Source organism: Mycetomoellerius zeteki, unplaced genomic scaffold, assembly GCF_001594055.1.
Source record: "Mycetomoellerius zeteki isolate Tzet28-1 unplaced genomic scaffold, Tzet1.0 scaffold155, whole genome shotgun sequence".
In the NCBI taxonomy this organism is placed as follows: Eukaryota; Metazoa; Arthropoda; class Insecta; order Hymenoptera; family Formicidae; genus Mycetomoellerius; species Mycetomoellerius zeteki.
In genome coordinates, this window is record NW_017256500.1 from 1,523,202 (window position 1) to 1,530,029 (window position 6,828).

The 6,828-nt window shown below is 32.0% G+C and overlaps 1 protein-coding gene across 11 annotated transcripts in view; it reads left to right on the plus strand.

Annotated features, from left to right (window-relative positions):
* The window catches only part of C3G (C3G guanyl-nucleotide exchange factor), an 81,742-nt gene that overhangs the window by 46,663 nt on the left and 28,251 nt on the right, over nucleotides 1–6,828 (plus strand). The window lies entirely within an intron of this gene.

Sequence of the window (6,828 nt, forward strand, 5' to 3'; positions counted from 1 at the left end):
CCGGACAGCCGGCCTCTCCGTGTTTGACATAACGATAAATCACGGCCGTTCCTCGAAGCGGGCAACTCCTGCTTCGTCTTAACGAAGCTTTTCCGTCGATGCGATTGCTCTCCGTAGGTATATAGGTGAACCGTGAGTCACTACTTGCCGGCCCGATTTTCTGCCAGCGCGAATCATCGTCGAGGAATCGCGAGAACGACGACGCGACGGTGACGACACGCCCGTTTTTCGCGTCGTCGCGGAGAAAAGTTTGATGTGTGCATGCAATGAGGGAATACTGCGGATACAATATCGATCCTTTCACAAGTGTTTTCAAAAGTTTGGCGGTTGTACACCACCGCGATTGTTATTTGGAAAAAAAATGGAATGAAATTAGTATCTCAAGTATGAGTCAGCCTCGAGACGGTATCTGAAACTTTGTTGCGTGACGATCGTGTTTTCCCTCGACATAAAATAAAATTCATTTATTTATATGAACTAAGGTTTATGTAACGTTGAAGATTGAAATCGCTGATAAAATGTATGCTCTTTATTGTGAGAGTACAGTCTTTAAGATTTAATAATAATTCTTTATTCTACACATGTATAACGAACTGTATTAAGTAATATATACTCAAAGAAAAACATTATGATAGAAACTATAAAGATGACAGTTATACAAATTTTATGTATAAAATTAAGGTACATTGTTGAATAAATTATTTTATACTTGCAATAACTACAAAATAGTTTAGTCAACTATTTACATTAATTCTGCATGTAAAATGTGTATGTTTGTCACTTTTATAATTGTTACCACTGTCTTTCTCTCTGAGTGTATACAAAAAGAATTATTTCCATAAAAGCACATATTGCTAAAAATCAGCTTATAACTTCGTCTACGAAGAGGAAGGTATCGCTGTATCAATCTACCCGGGATATCTGACTACGTCATTGTCAGTCGGAGAATCATTTTGAACATAATCTTCATATCATATGTATATTATACAATAAAATCCGGAGCACAGACGGAATTCAGAGATGAGATCATTGCGAGTGCACGAAAGTAGGCGGTCGGGCAATTCAATGAGCAGCATGACGAAGGTCACGCTTAAGTCATCGGGCGCGTTAATGTTTTTTTCGTTTCATTTGCCTTGGTGAGGATTAATGTCTAGTTCGAAGCTGAGGATGATTGATGATTTCAGTTACCTTATCGAGACGTGTATTAGTCGAAAATTTTTCATATCTCCGCGATTTTCACGCAATTCGTAATTCTGTATCTCTAGTTCATCAGAAATGTGTTGAAACGCGTTGAGCATCTCAAACGTCATTTTAATTTACGAGACTATTCTTGTATCCTGAAGATCACTACAACATAATGTAAAACAGATAGCGAAGTTTCATACGTCAAAGACGTAGACAATGACGAGGGCAAGACGTGAAGCCATTGTCACGGGCGTCACAACTTAAGGCGTTGCTAATTAGCCAATTAACTTATGACGCCAAGTGAGATTTGCGTCACGTCTGTTTGCGACGAGGCGTATCATATATTTTCTCGTGTATCACGCTACCGCAAACCTGCAAGTGGATCTTGTCGCGCGGAAGTTTATTTTCTCATCATTTCTCGATGAAACTCCTGCTGGGACATAACGCTTCACTTGACAAATCATCGTATGTTTTGCTTGCTGAAGTAAGCATTCTTGTGCTGAGATATCGAAGTTGTCATCTCGTACATTCCAATTTTAAGCTTAAAAATTGTTCTGTATATTCACGAATATGATTCTCTCACAATAAAATAAGATAAATAGTAATAAATGGAAAAAAATAATATGAAGTAAGACAATAAATATATTAAATTTTTAAGTACTTTGGTTTTTATTACTTATTTTGAATTCAACTTTTGTGATAAGTAAATAAATTTAGAATAATCAAATGTATAACTAAATTAACTTAAATGTACAATTAAATTAACTTAATTACATGGTAAGTTAAGTAAGTACTCTGACATTTCGTTTCGTGAATGCAACAATGCATTACAATGAATTTCTTCATGGATGCAGAACGAGCTATCAAACGCACCTGCCTCGACGCCTTGCTGCTCGTAATTATGCGTTGGCTGCGACATAAGTTGAATTCTCAATTAATTATTTATCCGTATTCTTTTAGAGACAAAAAGGAATTATTAGCGCATGCTTATGATTATATATAATGACTTCCTGATGTCATCTTTAAAATCTTTTATTATAATGCGATTTTACGATAATGCTGAGTAGCTATGATACGATTACGGGGATAGCAGATATAAATTTTCACATTAATTTTAATTTTAAATATTCTTAAAAATACTCTGTTAAATAATTTTTTAAATATTATAGCTTTATAGTTAATTAAATAGTACGCGTGATGATATCATGTCGGAAAAATTATTCCAATTTTAATACAAGGAAAATATTTATGTGAACTTCCGCACTAATTATTGGAGCGTAAATTATGTATTCATAATTCAATAAGATATATAATTTGCAATCAATTGTGCTTATCAAACGAAGTTAAAATAAATGCAAACGTTTCTATCTTTTTCCTCTTCAATGCGGAGGTTAACTACTATTTTATTTTATTTTATTTTTACTTGGCAATTTTATTATGTAAATATTAAAGTAATAAAAAAATGTTAGCACAACGAGATGAATATGTTAGATACTTTGATAAAATCATATCTAGAAGGACGTCATTTAATATGTAGAACTCAATTCATCTCGTGCTTGCATCTGAGAAATTAATTAGCTTGCAGTTTTTGATTACAACGGAACTCTATATTTTACATTTAAAACGAATTACATGTAAAACGGCATTTGTCCATTTAACCGATAAATCTTATTGTGATAAATCCGTCGCAGACTTTGCATTAAACCGGAACGTGCCGCATATCATGCAACATGGCGATTAATTAAATGACGATCAGATATGCAAATTTGCCGACACCTCATCGAACGATCTCGATTGAACTAATGTTCAAAGTTGTCACGTTAATGGAATATATACGTTCTGCAAATAACGTCGAAACTTGGATCGCACCTTATCGGATGTCGTCCCACGTATAATTATTTCATCGTTTAAATTATTATTCCACCACGAGCTTTCTGGAAGCTAATCCCGAAAGCGTATCCCACATTTTTCTAACGTTTGCCTTTATGCTGGATAACGAAGCAGTTAATTAACGCATTCATCAGATATGCAAATTAAAAAGTTGTACTCTAAGTGACGAAATTAATTCACGAGTTTTTGATTCTCCACGGGACCTTGATGCGCATAGAGCACGCAAGCATCGTATTTTATCTTTGTATTACGATATTCAGTCATACATCGCAGCAAGTGAAATACAAATAATACAATAGACTAAATTAACTCTAATTTTTACAGTTTTATTTCGAATATGTACATTAATTGCACTCAGATAAATTAAAAACTGTAGTCTTTTCATTAAAAATTATGTTATTAAAAAGATGCGCGACGCAGCTGAGTTCGACTGCGCCACTGTTTGTCTATTATTCATTATTTGTACTTGTGTCAGTAAATATTTGCAGAGACGTGATTGTTAATAATAAAACATCTTTTTACTTTCTAAATTACTTACTAAATTTACTTACTAAAATATCATTTGACTTTTATTACATTAAAAATTGCTGACATGTATGATAAGAAAGAATTACATTCAATATTTGTTTTAATCTCTATATATCATTTGTTTATCTGGATGATAATGATTAAGAAATTGTTGTCAACTGTATTTACTTACAGTAGAAATATATGATCTTGTATATGATAATGCAAGCAAGTGTACTTCGTGTTGTGTCATATAACTGCGATAACTCGATAAAGATTGAAAACTAAGAGAGAGTAAATTAGAAAGAGATAGCAAATTTATGATACATTGTCGATGCTATTACGAGTAAAAACGATTAATAGATGGTCATGTTAAAAATTTCACATTTAAAATTCGGTTTTGTTAAAACAACGTCTTATATGAAGAAATATTATACTGCTTTTTCGTTCTATTTTTACGTGAAGATTTACTTTCTTTTTGGTCTTATATCACGAATTATGCCTTCTGCACATATATCGTTCATACATACATGATCCTCTCGAAAGTTAGCTAGTCGACGACTGGTTCTCGTAGTTTCTGTGATGGGTGGGTTCTCTTACGCTCTCTTGCGTCTAGACCACATGCTTCGCACACGTGTCGCATTATTATGTCAATCGTTAACACGTGCATAAATCCACGAACGGCGAAGGAACTTTGGTATGCCGAGGGCGTAACAACGCCGGATAAAGATAGGCTCCGGTTGCTAATGTAAACCGTCGTCAGCTGGAAAATATTTCAAGATATTTGCCTCTCTAGATGGAAAAATATTTCTCTTGAATGAAACTCTCGTCATGTGATATAAGAATATCTCTGCGAAATTTTTAGAATCTTTTTTCGACAACGAATAATGAGATATGAGTAAATGAAAATGAATAAATGTATTATAGTATGTCTTTTTCACGTGCGTTTATTAAGTATTTGTAACTAATGTATACGTATATATTGATTATTATTATAATTAAACTTACAAACTTTTTAATATGATATTTTATGAACGTTTAATATATATATAATATTTTATACATAATAATGAATAAATCTATATATTAGTATACATATAATATTATCAATATTTATATATATTATTTCTGTTATTTTATATATAATTAATGAAACATAACATTTGCAATATAATGACTATCTTTTTGTTAGTAGACGTGCCATTATTTTACCACATCCGATTTGCATGCTGAAATATGAGTTACAGCAGCGCGGCGTTAGCATTTTCTCTGACATTCACGATAGAATTTCCTACGTATTGTAAGACTTCTATCTTAAGCATGCGTGTCACTTTTGCGATATTACGATATTAAAAAAATATATTACGATCACGATATTAAAAAAAATGTAGGTATATAAATCCGTACTTTCTAGAAGCAATGCTTATGTCTACGTCCTTCCTTTGACGCACACAGGATATACATAACCGCAAGATGCCTGTGTAAATTCGCTATGTCGTCAACTTGTCTATATATAGGTATATGTATAATGTTGATAGCAAATGTTTCAATCGCAACTGGAAATTTCATTAACCGGTAGATATAATTTTAAATATAGATTTCATTTTGAGTAATTCAAATAAATAGAAAACGAAAAGAGATATTTATCGCTTGATATAAGATATAATAAATTTAATTCTAATTACATAAAAAATTTAAATTTTTACTTGTGTTACGAATATCGAAACAGAGCTTTGCGGCATACATTTTTGCAAGTTTTCTCGGAGATTGTCTTCATAATTAAGATCCGAAGTACCGTTCTTGTACCTTGCGTCACCTGGCTGCTTCAGTAAAGATGGCTCGTTATTAGGTATTTCTTTCAAGCGATTGCGCTTTTCCTGGAAAAGCTGTCTCTTGTTTCTTTTAATATTACAGAGGTTGAGCTTGTCTTTTAATGAATCCACTGTTTCCTTTCCAATGTCAGTCATTTCGACAAGACGCAGTCAACGTTTCCGATTTCTTTTAATTTTCTTTTGATTAAGGAAAGAATACTGCGAATATTTCTCTATTTCAGAAGACTTAAAGTTTGAGTTTCACGCCTTAAAATGTCATTGTAAACGTAACTTTACACACATTTAACAAGGCAATTAAATTAGAACAAGAAATCTTTTTTTCTGACCCAACTTTTTTATGTCTTTAGGATTTTTCAAAATTAAATTTTGCTGATTGGATGATTCTTTGGAAGATGAAGAGATAGATTCTTCATGTCGAAAAATCTCAATAGGTCCATTTTCAGAAAAATCAATTTTTTTGAGGTAATAGGAAAATTATCGTCATTTCCTACACAGTTGGAAAAAATGTGTTGAATTTAACATAAATCGCATTTCCCAAACGATCCACTAAAATTTTTACAGTTAATTTTAGAGTTAATTTTACACAAGATGAATATGTTAGAAGGTAACACAAATATTATGTAAGAGAATAAATACAAAGAAAGATAACATTGACTTAGTTTGTAAACAGTTTTATAAACATACTGTGGGAATATTTTTTTTTTTCAGAAGATTAATATTTATGATATGTTAAATTAACACATACTTCAGTCATTTGTCTTAGAATTTACGTTTTAAAACGCATTATTTTTATGTTATTTGTTCACTTACTCATAAATTGTGTCATTTTGACACTAAGAAACATTGAATATCAATTTCATAAAAAATCTTTAAATAACAATCACATTATGTTAAATTAACACTCGAATATATTAAAAAATTCAACACAAACTATTAACACAAACGTGAGTGAACCGTTTTCAACACAAATACACAAATTTTTTTACTGTGTAGTTGGTAATAGTTTATGTGATTTTTAATATAATTGTTTTAATTACTCTATTATATGTAAGTAAAATTATTAAGGTAATACTGTAGAAAAATCAATAGTTTACGAACCGCCATTAACCTGGACCCCCCACCATCGAAAATCAAATTCGCGATAGGTCAAAAATTTAGTGCTCTTTTGTTGCTAATTAGTTGCTCTAGAGCGAATTTTGTTGCTCCAACCGTTTAGCAGCAATAAAAAAAAAATGGGGGGGTCCAGGTTAATATAAAGCTGGACCCCCCCATAATGAAAAAATGGATATAGAGCTGCGATATCAAAAAAACAAAGGCACCAGATTTTGTTGCTTTTTTGTTGCTCTAGGATAGTGCAAAGAAATATCGAAAAAATCACATTGTTAAACAAATTCCGATAAATAATCAAAACTGC